Source organism: Gracilinanus agilis, chromosome 1 (genome assembly GCF_016433145.1).
Source record: "Gracilinanus agilis isolate LMUSP501 chromosome 1, AgileGrace, whole genome shotgun sequence".
In the NCBI taxonomy this organism is placed as follows: Eukaryota; Metazoa; Chordata; class Mammalia; order Didelphimorphia; family Didelphidae; genus Gracilinanus; species Gracilinanus agilis.
The window spans coordinates 224,377,830-224,393,002 of NC_058130.1; the positions used below are offsets into that span (position 1 = coordinate 224,377,830).

At 38.7% G+C, this 15,173-nt stretch overlaps 1 pseudogene; it reads right to left on the reverse strand.

Moving 5' to 3' along the window:
• Window positions 1-13,069: 13,069 nt before the first annotated feature.
• On the reverse strand, window positions 13,070-13,623 carry LOC123232517 (annotated as a pseudogene).
• Between the last annotated feature and the right edge of the window lie 1,550 nt (window positions 13,624-15,173).

Consider the following 15,173-nt stretch of genomic DNA (forward strand, 5'->3'; position numbering starts at 1 on the left):
TTTCCTCATCAGCAAAATGAGCCGGAGAAGGAAATGGTAAACCACTCCAATATGTGAGCCAAGAAAATCTCCAAAAGGATCACAAAGAATTGAACATACCTGGAAAAATGACCCAACAACACACATATATGTACATGGTATATTACATTATAGAGCTATATCAAGATATGTGCATGTTCTCTACATACACCGGTATGTATATAGACATATTCTCACAAGTGTGTGAATTGGACTATATACATGCATGTACCTATACATATTCATGCATGTGTGTGAATTTGTGTGTGTATATATAATATGCATACATCTATACACACATGTGAACTCATTACTCTTATGTGCTAGTCTTATCTTCCCAACTAGGCCAAGCTCCTTGAGACAAGGGATCCTCTATTATACTTCTTCACATAATAATAATAGTGAGTATTTATATAGCATTATAAAGTTTGCTAGATACTTGTGTTATCTCATTGGATCCTCACAACTACCAGAGCTGGTAGATGCTATTATTATCCCCATTTTGCAGATGAGTAAAATGAGGCTGAGAGGGATTAGGTGACTTGCCCAGGGTCACACAGCTAGTTAATATCTCATGCCAGCCTGAACTCCACCCTCCCTAATTCCAGGTCCAGGGGCGTTCTCTCCATTCACTAGTCCTGACTTAGCTCCGTATACTTCCCTCATTGTCTAATGCAGTGTCCTACCCTTAGTAAGTGCTCAGTAAATGTTTATGGAAAGAATAAATGATTTGTCCAGAACATCAAAAAAGTGAGAAGCGGGTGACAAAGTCAAAGGAGGGTATCCTGACAAGTATGAGGGCTCTTCAGTGACTGTTCCACAGGGGAAACAGGGTGAGAGAAGTTAAGGGAGCCCATCTGAGGAAAGACACCACTGCTTCTTCCCCATCTCTCCCCACCACGTACAAGATCTACACTCCAAACAATTTTATATTCCATTTCTTTTTTTTAAAACCCTTACCTTCTGTCTTACCTACTTACCCATTGTGTACTGGTTCCAAGGCAGAAGAATAGTAAGGGCTAGGCAATTAGTGTTAAATGATTTGCCCAGGATCACGTAGCTAGGAAGTATCTGAGGTCATATTTGAACCTAAGACCTTAGCTCTCTATCCACTGAACCATCTAGCTATTCCTATACTCAATTTCTAATGCTAGATTATAAATGGTGGAACAAAAATATTCTTCTTAGGACATAGGGTAGTAGCAACCTAGTGTTTGATAATCCCAGAGACCCCAGCTTTTGAAATAAGAACTCACTCTTTAACAAGAACTGCTGGGAAAACTGGAAAACAGTATGGCAGAAGCTAGGTTTAGTCCAATGTCTCACACCCTATGCCTATACCAAAGATTTACTAAAGATAGAGAGTAAGCTGGGAGTACTTAAAAATGAGTTTCTTTCCCATTTAGTATGATTTAGGGGCCAACAAAACTGTAACAAGCATGGGGTGAATGGGACTCTGCCCCAAGTCACAGACATAGATGGGTTATACTTCCTCCTTGTAACAACCAACTGCCATCTCCAAGAATCCATCTGTGGTTGACCTTCTGCCAGTATTGGTGTGGCACCAACCATCCCGAACCATGACTTCTCTCAGTACAATGGCAATCTTGGTAGGATTGTCTTCCAGGTTGCTGGCCTACAAGGCACCTCAAAGTTTTCCCCCCTTTTGAAAGAATGAATCCAATGACCCCCATAGAGATCCCCATGGTTCCACTCAATCACAATATGACCTAAGTAACCAAATCCCAGAAAGTTTCCTAGAATTGTTTCTATTGGAGCTCTTGAATGTCTTCCATATAAAGCCAGGCATGGTTTGACTATGTGCCTTCTGGGGAAATCTTCCCAACTAATGCAGTTATTTCTCACACAAAAATAAAAACCATCAAAGGGTTTTTTCCGTCTCTGATCTGTAGATAGAAAGTATTTACCCCTCAGCAAGATAGTCAGGTTAATAATCAAAGTTATTCTGAATCCCCAAATGCTTAAATATTTATGCCACTCACTATTTAACAGTTTACTTTGTGTGACTTCTAGAATCTGGGGTGTTTCAAGCCGCAGGGCATGAGTGTCTTTACTTAGATATTTGAAATCTAACAATATAAGAATACAGTGCATGTCACTCATTAAAAATTTCAGAACTTGGAGGATACCAAAGTGACTATCTAGTCTAATCGTTTTACTTTACAGATGAGGAAACTGGATCCCAAAGAGATTCAGCAATTTGTCCAAGGTCACAGAGATAAGATCTATATAAAGTTCCTCTGTATCCAAATTCAGGACCCTTTCTAGAATCATAACTAAATGCTGGTGCAACTAGGAAGGGCATGTGCTTTCTCCTCCCTTCTAATGCTTCCCAGGTGGACTTTGGGTCCTAGACTTTGAGAAAACACTATTGAAAACTGACTTGGTTAACAAGTCAAGTCAATTTATTATAACCTGCTATTTTTGCCAGGATAGGTGCAGACAGAGGGCTCTACCTGGAACATTTCTTCCAGAGTTAAAATTTGACTTCAGACAATTTCTATGTGACCCTGAACAAGTCACATCACCCTGTGTGTCTCAGTTTCCTCATCTTTAAAATGAACTGGAGAAGGAAATAGTAAACCACTTCAATATCTCTGCCCAGAAAACCCCCAAATGGAGCCAGGAAGAGTCAGACACGGTTAAAAAGGACTGGGCAACAACATCTACTGTGCCAAGTACTGGGTATATACCAAGAAAGTAAAAACAAACAAACAAACAAAAACCAACCAGATACTCCTTGCTCTCAAGGAAATGACAGTCTCAAGAGGAAGACAATAAGCAAACAAAGAAATAAAACACATTCAGGATCAATTGGAAATAATCTCAAAGAAAAGGCACAAAGACTAAGAAAAATCAGGAAAGGTTCCTGCTGAGGTTGCTATAGTCTTTGCCCTCTCCCAGACAGCAACTCTATTCCTCTCCATGTACTCTGACTTTCTTGCTGTATCTCCCCCTAACATCTCATCTTCCTCCTCTTCACTAAGTATCCCTCACTCCCAAAATATCTACTCTCAGAATCCCTAGTATCTGTCTGTCAATCTCAGTTCAAAGGACATTTCTGAAGTGAGGTCTTCATTGCATGTGTACACACACACACACACACACACACACACACACACACACACACACACACACACTACTAGTGGCTTCACCACCAAAATGATCTCGTCTTTATTTGAATATATTTTTCCATATCCTTACTATGTCTGTACAGCAGAAAATTGGTAATTGGGCTTGGGTTCAAATCCTAAACCTTATGAGTATCTATCTATATGACTTTGAGCCAGTGACAACCTCTTGGGTCTTAGTTTGCTGATTTATGAAATGAGGGGATTGAAGTACGGAAGCCCCTGGGAATCCCTGCAGACCTGGATTTAGGGTCCTATGTGTACCTGTCATCTATCCTTACTGAATGGATATTCTTTAAGTTAAACAATTGTTCTGGTTTTGTTTTGTTTTTTAACCTTTACCTTCTTTAGAATCAATACTTTTTGGTTCTAAGGCAGAAGAGCGGTAAGGGCTAAGCAATGGGGTTTAAGTTAGAATGTGTCTGAGATCACATTTGAACCCAGAACCTCCCATCTCTAGCCTTGGCACTCTATCCACTGAGCAACCTAGCTGCCTCTTTGTTTTTGTTTTTATCTCATCCTCCACCTTCTGACCATATCTGATACAAAGAAGGAATTACTGTTAATCAATCAATCTATAAATATTTATTAAGTGCCTGCTATGTGCTATCTAACACAAAGAAGGAATTACTCTCAGTCAATCAATCTATAAATATTTATAAGTCCCTACTATGTGCTAGGCACATCACAAAGAAGGAGCTTAATAAATGCTTGCTAATTAACAATCATGTTCGGGGACACCCAATTTTTTTGTGGGGAAGGTCTGATACAGCTTCACCAAGAGGGTCCCATCCCTTCTCCTGTCCCCAGAACTTTGGCCTTTGACTACCCGCTTGCCTTTTCTCCAGCTCCTTAGCAAACTACCTTCTTTGACATCTTGGAACAAAAGAGGTCTCTCCTTTGTCAGTGAATTAGAACAGTAATGCCCAAAGTGTGTTTACACATTCTAGATGTACAAAATCATCTAATAGGAGTATAGGAAGAAAATAGTAGTAGAGTACTTTCATTTATATTTATATTTTATCTTATAACAAAAAAAATTAAGCCTTAAAATTTTTAGTCATATATTGACATATATTCATGTTTAATGGTATATGTAATATGTGTAGTAGGACATATATGTGATTTATAAATTAATACAAATATTTTGGTGTGTATGCTTGAAAAATTTTTTTACTGATTTAAAAAAATGTATTTGCTGTGTATAATACAAAGTTTGGAGACCACTGAATAGAAAGGAAGCATAGTACAGAACAGTAGTCCCTCAAGTAGGGGCCCCAGTACTCTGGGGACCTTGATGTAACCCAAATAGAATATAATGAATTCATTAGAGCCATGCTGGCAAATGTAAGGCATGTGTGCTCTCCTCCCCCTCTCCATGCACACCTGAGAACATTTCTCCCATCACCTGCCACCCTGCCCAGCAGCCCAATGAGAGCACTTCCTCCCTCCCTGTCTGGGGTAAGGTGAGGGGCTCACATGCAACTTGAGGGTACAGTTTGGGCACTTGGCCTCTAAAAGGTTCACTATCTGTGAATTAGAGGGTAGGAAGATCTGTTGCATCCCCAATCCCTTGTTCTGGGCATGTCTCCAACACTACCACACTCCCTCCATTCTAACCATGGAGGAACTGCAAGAAAGTTCCCGATTTCTTTCCCTTCCTGCCCAGAGAAGGGAAGATTTTATGATCGAACAAGAGATAGAGAGCATTATAAGATGTAAAATGAATAATTTTGACTATATTAAATTTTAAGAGGTTTTGTACAAACAAAACCAATGTAACCAAGATTAGAAGGGAAACAACAAATTGGGGGGGAAATATTCTAACAAATTTCTCTGATAAAGATCTAATTGTTCAGTTATGCAGAGAACTAAATGAAATTTATAAGAATATAAGCCATTCCCTAATTGATAAGTGGTCAAAGGATATGAACAAGCAGTTTTCAGATGAAGAAATCAAAGCTATCAATAATCATATGAAAAAGTGTTCTAAATTCCTCTTGATTAATGCAAATTAAAACAACTCTAAGGTACCATCTCACACCTATCAGATTGGTCAATATGACAGTAACAGGAAATGATAAATGTTGGAGGGGATGGGGAAAATCAGGACATGAGTTGGGAACTGATCCAACCATTCTGGAGGGCAATTTTGAATTATGTCCAAAGGGCTATAAAATTGTACATACCCTTTGATCCAGTAATACCACTACTAGGTCTATATCCCAAAGTAATAAAAAAAATGTAGGGAAAGGTCTCCCTGTACAAAAATATTTATAGTAGCCCTTTTTAGTGGTGGCAAAGAATCAGAAATTGAGGAAATGTCCATCAATTGCGGAATGGCTGAACAAATTGCAGTATATGATGTGGTGATGGAACGCTATTGTGCTATAAGAAATGATGAGTAGGAAGATTTCAGAAAAAGCAGAAAAGATCTACGTGAACTGATGTGGAGTAAAATAAACAGAACCAAGAGAACAGTAACAACAATATCATACAGTGATCAATTGTGAAAGACTTAGCCACTCTTGGCAGTACAATGATCCAGGACAATTCTGAAGGACTTCTGATAAAAAAAAAATGCTATCCACCTAAGAACTGTTGGAGTTAGAATGCAGATCAATGAATACCATTTTTCACTTTAGTGTATTTGCATTTTTATTTGGGGACTTTGGTTTTATGTAAGTATTCTCTTACGATAATAAACAAAATGGTAATATATTTTGCATGATAATATGTTAATAACCCAGATCAAATTGTTTACCATATCTAGAATGGGGAAGAGAAAGGAGGCAGACAATTTGGATCTTATAACTTCGGAAAATGTATGTGGAAAATTATTTCATGTAATTGGGAAAATAAAATATCTTCTATAAAAGCAATTAGTGAAAAAAAATTTATCAGAAAGTACTGAAGCTCAGAGATGTGAACTAATTTAGCCAATACTATATTTTCTTAGAGGTCTTCAATGGCAATAAACATTCATCTTTTATGGGTAGATATGATTTATTTAAATGGTGGAGGTAACATAGGTAAGAGGGGTATCTGGGGATCAATAATATATAATATGAATATTATCCCCCAAAAGAAGCTCCAAACATGTTCTGAGTGAAAGGACTAATTCTGGAATAAACTCACAAACTCCCAAAGGAGACTAACAGGCAAAGGTTGACTTAGCTGTTAAAGGTCTCTTGACTTTATAGAGAAACTTGACACATGTCAATTTGGCCATTTCACCACAATGCTACCATGTAAGCCCCTTGACCAATAGTAGACTAAATATCCTCTGTCTGATGTCATAGTAGATGCTCCCTTCAAAAGGGGAGACTCCCCTATCCCCACTCCAGATTAGGTAGATTAGCTTGTGGGCTAATCTAATAAAGCAGAAATCAGAAAAGGTGATAATCTTTGTATTGGGATAAAAGCAATGAAGGGCATTGAGGCAAAGAATGGCATTTATCCCTTGGGGTGTTTCATTTCTTCTTACTGAACCTGCCAGGCACTCTGGGAGAGTTATGGCCATCTTAGTAGGAGTGCCATCCAAAGTACATGAGAAAGCAGGTCTCCCTTGCCTTAAGCACACTGGGACCACACATTCCAAGGCACAGCAAGGTAGGATGTCTAAGTGTACGCTTTAAAGCAACACAAAGGATGTCCCTCCTTTATCAAAATCTTTCCTCCCTTAGATCCTTAAAGTGCCTGGAATTTTACCCATTGGATCTGCATTCCTTAAAGCCTAAATAATGCCCTTTTTCATATTTTTAAAAATGCAGATACTTCTGGTATAGGCAAAATACTAAGTCCCTAAAACATTATTATGGAGGAAGACTAAGTTCATAAAACTAAATGGCCAGTAAGGTAGAAGAAATAGCTGCTACCTCTACATGGAGAAAGGGATAAAAAGTAGAGGTAGCTCAAGAGATGAACCTCCCTGAATCCATAGTTTTATAGGGGATCTATCTGGATAAGAATGAAGAAAGCTTACAAGCCAGTGCTGGTAGGGTTAAGCTTGTTTATTGTTTCTTCTCTGGTCAGATATCAAAGCCATAAATATTATTCTAGTGTTGTTTGTTCAGTCATTTAGTCCAACTCTTTGTCACTCGATCTGGATGACATTTTGGGACTTTCTTATTTGCCATTTTCTTTTCCATTTTCATTTTACAGATGAGGAAACTGAAGCAAACAGTTAAGTGACTTGCCCAAAGAACACAACTAGTAAGTGTCTGAGGCTGAATTTAAATTCAAGTCTTCCTGATTCCAGGTCTGAAGTGCTACCTATCTGTCCCTTGAATGGCAGAAGGTTTCAAGCAAAATGGGTAGTCTTGCAATAAACCAAGGCTATAAGGAGATGAAAGGCAGCTTGCTGCAGTGGCGAGAAAACTGGAATGGAGTCAAGAAGATAAGTTCAAATTCTGCCTTAGGGAAGTCACATAACTTATGAGTGTTAGTATCCTCACCTGTGAAATGAAAGTTTTGGACTACATGACTTATAGGGCTCCTTCCAGAAAGGAAGGAAGGAAGGAAGGAAGGAACTGTACAGTTTTTGGAATCATCTTCGTAGAGGTGGTAATGGAACCCATGGCCAATTCTCATTTAGAAGTAGAAAGACACTCGTATAAGGGAAGAAAAGAGAAAGGGAGAGGGCAGATATGATAAGAACTAGGAAAGTGTAGTAAAGGCAGAAGTTCAAGGTGGTGTCAAGTGATGGAGACACATCAAAGAGGAGGACTGAGAGAGTATTTAAAAGTCACTATCTTCTTCTGGGTTGTACAGTCCACTAGATTATGAGCTCTTTGAATGCAAGGACCATATCTTTTGATCTTTGTGTTCATTTTGATATCTCCCCAGCAAGCCCTCAATGCATTGCTCTGCACACACAATAATAAATGCTTAATGAGTGTTTGTTGTTGTTGAGTTTGCTGTGGGATACGTGGCCCACTTTATATCTTCCCTCCCTCCACACTTCTATACACACCCACCAGTTTTGTCACTAGGCTAGGAATGGGTTAAATATACTGAATTCAAAGGACAGGTCTCCTCCATTATATAATGTGAATTCTTTCAGGGCATGGGTCACATTTTTGCCTCTCTTAAATCCCCAGTACTTAGCAGAGTTCCTTACAAATAGTAAATATTTGGTAAATGCTTTTTGACTTACTGTGATAATGAGAAAAAGAAAGATGGCATTTTGCCAAAAGAATCTTTGACCTGCAATGTTTTCAATCACAATCTCCTGAATTACTCCTCTGAAATAGGACCAGTTATGAGATTAGAGATCATCCCCAATCCGAGGAGAAGGCAACACCATACTTACTCACCAGAGGACAGCTTCTGCAATACTTCCACAACCAGCATCTAGTCAACATTACCTCCAGCTCAGCGACGACATCCTAAAATAACATAGACCATGATCCCTAAGAGTGTCTGCTGGAAATATTCTCCTCATGATACAACAAGACACAAGATTTCTCAAGTTCCCCAGTTGCACTTTACACAACTGCATCCCAAACCTGCACCATTAAGACTACAATTACCCAAGAGCTCTCATGACCCCATGAAGAACTCCCATAGGCATGACTTACCTAGATCCTGGACAAAGGTTAATGAAACTCCAGTTTCCTACTGTTTGGACCTCGTCCCTGTTCCAGAGTGGGAGCTGACCCATTCTCCTCCAAATCTTCCTCTTGTTCCTGAGGCAACTGAGGTTGTAATTGTCCAAAGCCCCTCAGCTCCACGAAGGTCTAGCTTAAACAGGTATAGTTATCTAACCCACTGTTTCCCATTAAGTTACCAGTCAACCAAAAAAACTTCAATGAAATCCTTTAAAATTCCAAAGTCCAAGAATTTCAATTGCTATCAAGATTTTATGAGACCATCAAAGGAAAACGATCATGTTTTAAGTCCTTTTCACGTTGACCTGGCTCCCTTAGTGTTCAATGAGCAACTATGTCCATTTATTCGGAAGAGTCGTGTCTCTAAGGAAGTAGAAATTCCTGTACCTCTTTGGTCTTCTTAGTCACAGTGACTTAATAAATCTCTGGTTGCAAATCAAATTTCTAATTGACTTCTGTCCTGAGGTCCTGGGGAGACAATATTGGGAGCAAAGAGTCATTGACCAGAAGTCAAAAGAGACCTCCTTCTGTAAGAGTTAAATGAATGTGCAATACTTCAAGCATTATTTTTTTTAAGTTTATTATCTGACAAAATAGAACCACATGACTAAGTTTTTCTACCTGCTCGAAATTCCCGCTCCGCCAAAGCCAGCGACAGGAAGAAAAAGAGCACTAGACATGGAACTCCACTCAATTTACCTCCTGTCTACGTCAGCATGTAACAACAGGAAGTGAGTGGGGTTCTGGGAATCATAGTTTTGCTGGGGATGCTGGGGATTGTGATTTTATGGGCAACAGATTCTAATTTCACACTTCAAAAGTAGAATCTTCTAAATCTTGGCTAGGTGGCTGACTATATGACCTTGACAGTTAACTGTGACATTAATTCAGCTTAATTGGACTTAAATTTTCTCATCTTTCAAATGGGGATTTAAAAGACTTTCCTTTCCTGCTTGGAGTATTTTTGAGGATTAAATGAGATAGCCTTGTAGAAGTACTCTGAAATGCTCTCATACTATCAAAATAGGATGTGGCATTATTCTGGGATTCATATTTCCTCTAAATTTGTTTCTTCAATAACATAAGTGGCCCACCCTTATAGCCCTTCATGAATCATCCATGAGAGTCTCAACTCAAGTCCCAATCTCTCTTTGAAACCTAAGTGTGTGTGTATATATATATATATAGAGAGAGAGAGAGAGAGAGAGAGAGAAATCCTAATCTTGGCCAAGTCACTAACTATGAAGCTGACCAGGGGTAAGACTCTTTCCGACTCTGAGCCTATTTTCCCTTTGTAAAACAAAGCTATAGCATTTATAAAGACCTTTGCAACTATAATACAATGGGAAAAGGCACTCAAATTTAGAGAAAGAGGACATGGGTTTAAATCTTGCTCTGTTACTATCTGTGTGGCCTTGGGTCAGTCATTTAACGCAAGACTCATTTCCTCATCTATTAAATTAGGGAGTTGGTTTCTTCCAAAGCCTATGAACTCCCACTGGATGCTAGGGTTCCTAAACCTCCATTGACCATGTCAGAACTCAGTGCCCTCTCTCTTACTTTAACTCATTTATTTCCACTAACATTACTGTTGTTGTTGTTATAGTTATTTGAATAGTACTTTGAACATAGTAGATGAAGGATAAATGTTTATGGATTTGTAGGTTGACTGTCCCTAAACCAGTCATATGACCTTGGGCTAGGTTCCCCTGAACTCAGTTGTTTTTTTTAAACTCTTACTTTCTGTCTTAGTAACTGCTCTAGGACAGAAGGGCAAGGTCTAGGCAAATAGTGTTAAGTGACTTGCCCAGGGTCTCCCTGATAGGAAGTGTCTGAGGCCAAGATTTGAAACCAGGTTTGCTGAACTCTAGGACTGGTACTCTATCCACTGGGCTACCTACTTGCCTTAAGCCTCAATTTTCTTATTCATAACCCTGTAGCACTTGGTATGTGTGTGTATACGTATACATACATACATACATATATATACATATACATATATATATTTCATTTGGCACTCACCCTTGGCAACTTTTCTTGTCTAACAATGACAGCAACATCTCTATTGTTATTCACTTATTTCAGTTATGTCTTGATTCTTCTTGACCCTATTTAGGGTTGTCTTGGCAAAGATATTGGAGTGGTTTTCCATTTCCTTCTCCAGCTCATTTTACAGATGAGGAAACTGAGGCAAACAGAATAAAATGACTTGCCCATGGTCAGACAGCTAGGAAGTGTATGAGGCCAGATTTGAACTCAGGAAAATGAGTCTCCCTTGTCTTCAAGACTGGCACTATCCACTGTACCATCTAGCTGCTGCAATATCTTCAAGGTACTTGAAAATTACAAAGCACTTTCCCCACATAGTAAGCTCAACAAATGTTTGCAGGCTCCTTGCTTGGGATAATATGTGGCTAAGAGGAACAAATTCATGGCTGAGGAATGTTAAGAAAACAGTAACATTAAATTCATGCAAATCTATTAAGAGTTAACCTAAACAGGTTTCCACCTCTTCCTTTCAGCCACCTTGACATTTTACAATCAGAGGTTAGGACCAAGGAAAACCATGAAGTCAGGGACAGGGAAGAAGAAGCCCATGTGAGCCAAATGCTGTCAGAAAGGCAAAAGGGGTAGAAACACAAGTAGCTCCCAAGCTTCAAAGCAAGAAGAGAGGAAAGGAGAAACCAAGAGTGGAGATGAAGGGGAGCAAAACAGAGGAAATATAGAAGTAAAGGAGGGGAGAGGAGGAAATGTAGGAGGAAAAGAGGGTAGAGGAAGAAATACAGGACTAGAGAAAGGGACAAGAGGATGGGGAAGGTAGGAGAGATCAGGAGAGAAGGTAAGAGGGAGAGGAGGGAGAGGGGGAGAGGAAATCTAGGAGAGGAAGGGGACAGGGAGGGGAAGGGAACGAGAGGAAATAGAAGAGGGGAAAAGAGGAGAGGGGAGGAAAAGTAGGAAAGGAAGGGAAGAGGGGAGGGGAAGAGAGGAAATATAGGAGAGGAAGGGGAGGAAGGGAAAGGAGGAGGGGAGAGGAGAGGGAGAGGGAAGGAGAGAAAAAGTAGGAGAAGAGGAGGAGAGTAGTCCTTCTCTTTACTCACTTCATGGTGCCCATCTTTGTATAAACAAGACTTTACCCCTTGGACAGTGCAAGAAAGAGAGCAAGAATGTCCTGGTCTGATCATTTTAAAGACACAGCCTCTCCAGCTCCTCAAGCAATGGAAAGAGACTTTTCCCACACCTATGATAGGGAAGCCCAGAATGTCTTCTCTCAGAAGCTGGTCTCTGGCCTTTCCCATGTGGGTATCTCCATGTTAGGTAATCTGGGTATGCACAAAGCCTGATTTTACTTGTATCCAACCAAGTAAGTATGTGCAAAATACATACAAAATGGTTCAGTAGCAGAATACTGAATCTGAAATATGAGGATCTGAATTTAAATCCTGATTTTGCCATTTCTATGTTTTATAGATGCCTTTAATTTTTTTTTTTTTTTTGCAATCACTACCCAATGCTTCCTGGTTCCTGCCATTTTGCCCCTCCATGATAGAATCCTCTGTAATAAATACAATGAAACAAAACAAATGAATACTTTTGTCCTCATTCAGCGCCGCCTCAGTCCATGCCACAAGAAAGGAGGCATACTTCATGTTCAGCTGTCTAAAGTCATGACATACTGCTACATGGATCAATATTCTAATATCCTTCAGGGTTGTCTTCAGGGCTCTTTCCACTGTACCACACCTGCTTCAATACTATAGCTCAGTCCTTTTTTTCCTAGAAAGCCAGGAATTTCTCATTGCCACTAAGTCGGGAAAATGTTTAAAGCCAGAGGAAAAGGAGGAACCCAGTATTTTTTCTGCTTTCTAAGCCATATTTAAAAAAAAAGAATCAGAGTAAAAGAGGTACTAGGAGATATGGGTAAACCGATGAAAGGAGCTTTTGAAGTTAATTAGCAAAGGGATCCACTTAGCCTTTAAACCACTCCTTTTTCCCTATCATCCAGCAAGCTTACATTGGAAATTACCAAATCATTTTTGAAGAGTGTTTCAGGAAAATGTCTGAATGATCTTCAAAGACTCACTTAGATACCTGGGGATCCAAGTCTGATAAGAGTGTGCAGTTCTTCTAGGAAGTAAGATTATCCCTTGGAACTTGCATTACTGTTTGTTTTATAAGAATTTTCTTTGAAATGCCAAATAATTTATTCTTAGTATTAAGAGAGAAAAAGCTGCAGAGACCTTGTTCACTGTCCATGATCTTTGTTCAAGGTCCCAAGACCTTAAGGTCTTAATGTGGGATTCCACAGCTTTTTTCCTAGGGTGTGCTTGTCAAACATGTACTCTCCAGTCTTAAAAGATGGCAATCTCAGGCACTTTAAGTTAATTATATGATCCAATAGACATTTGATGATGATCACATCATCATCTATCAGACACCTCAAAAACTGACTGAAAAAAAAAAAGAGATTTGGATCAGCTTCCTGAATTGCCACTTGGTATAAGTCCAACAGGGACTGCTTAATAAATTTCTCAACTTCTAGACCGAAGGCCAGGGGAACCAACTCTAGGGAATCTGTCCATTCACTCATCTCTGATTTCTTGATTTCATATAAAGAGATATGTCCCCCTCTCCTATGCAAGTACAGGTAAAATTTCTCTGCCTGTTCCGTCTTCTTCCAACTCCTTTCTCTGAAGATTTTTTGAGGTTTTTAATACCATATTGTGCCAAGCAAAATGAAGAGCCAGTAGGAACTAAACATAGTTAGCCTGCAAGGTTGCATTTATCAGCCATATAGACTCCTCACAATCCAGCTGAAAATCCTAATTTATCCTGCCTTCCATCTTAGCAAAAGGAAAGAGGAGATAACGACTTGTTATACAGACATAAATACCCATAGAGACTCCTATTCTCAATTGTATCCTCTTCTTCCCTTCAGATGACATATAGAATAATGAAGAACTACTGGAAGATAAGTGCACTAAGACATTGTTGGTAAAGCTGTAAATTTGTCCAACCATTCTGGAAAGTAATTTGGTATTGTGCTTTAAAAAAATTTTTTGAAAAAGTGAAAAAAATGTCTATATCCCCCAGTTCTAGCAAGGTATATATGCCCTAAGGAAATTAAAGACAGAAAGAAAAGTGCCATATTCATCAAAACATTCCTAGTAACTCTTTTTGTAATGGCAGAGAAAGAGAAAGTGGATGTTTATCCATCAATCATTCAATCAATTCATAAATAATTAGTAAGTGCCTACAATTTGGCAGGCATTGTTCTAGGCACTCAAAATGAAAATATAACCAATAAAATAATGACCATCAATTCAGGAATGACTTAGAAAACATAAATGTCACAGAAAATTACCAGATCATAAAAAACTGATCAGTATGAAGCTGAGCTGATGCAATAAGGTAAATAGAACCAGGAAAACGATCTGTATGATTACTACAATGAAAATAGAAGGAACAAAAAAACGTAAAACTAAACAATTATAATGGTCTGATTTTGTTCTCAGGTAAAAGATGAGAGACTGTACTTCCTTCCCTCCTTTGTGAAAGTGGGAACCTATCAGTGTGAACCATTGTACAGACATAATTGATATTTTTTTCATTTTATTGAACTATTTTTTTTCTTTTTCTTTTTTGATTTGGCATAAGGAATGGCTTCCTGAAGAAAGGAAGGAAATGGATATATTCAGAGATAAAGTGATGCTTTTAAAAATTTTGTCAATTTTTTAAAACAAAAAAAAATGAAGGAAATTAATCACATCATAGCCCTAAACAGCTTAAGTTACAAGGTAGGGTCCATTTAATTTCAAGCTCAAAATGTTGCATTACCCATAATTTAATTGAATGCTGTTGAAATTAATATTAGGGATGATTTATTGCTTCAGAAAAAACCTATTGATGGCAATAACACATAGAGAAATGTTTTCAATATAGTTGATAGATTTTTTTTTAAACCCTTACCCTTCTGTCTTGGAGTCAAGGCATAAGAGTGTGATAAGGGTAGGCAATGGGTTTCAAGTGACTTGCCCAGGGACACACAGCTGGGAGTGTCAGATTTGAACCTAGGACCTCCCATCTCTAGGCCTGGCTCTCAATCCATTGAGCTACCCAGCTGCCCCCAGTTGATAGATATTTTTAAAAAATGAAAATGACATAATGTAGTAAAGTTACATTGACTCCCAGTTGAAGGAATTCAACAAATGTTAGAACAAAATGACAGACAATAAGCACTTAGAAATGTGGCCCCTTATGTAATTTAAATACATTTTATGTTTCACAATCACTTATAGTGAGAAATGACTAAAAAAAAAAAAAGATTGCAAAAAGTAATTAGGGACAGCTGGATAGCTCAGTGGATTGAGAGTCAGGCCTAGAGATGGGATGT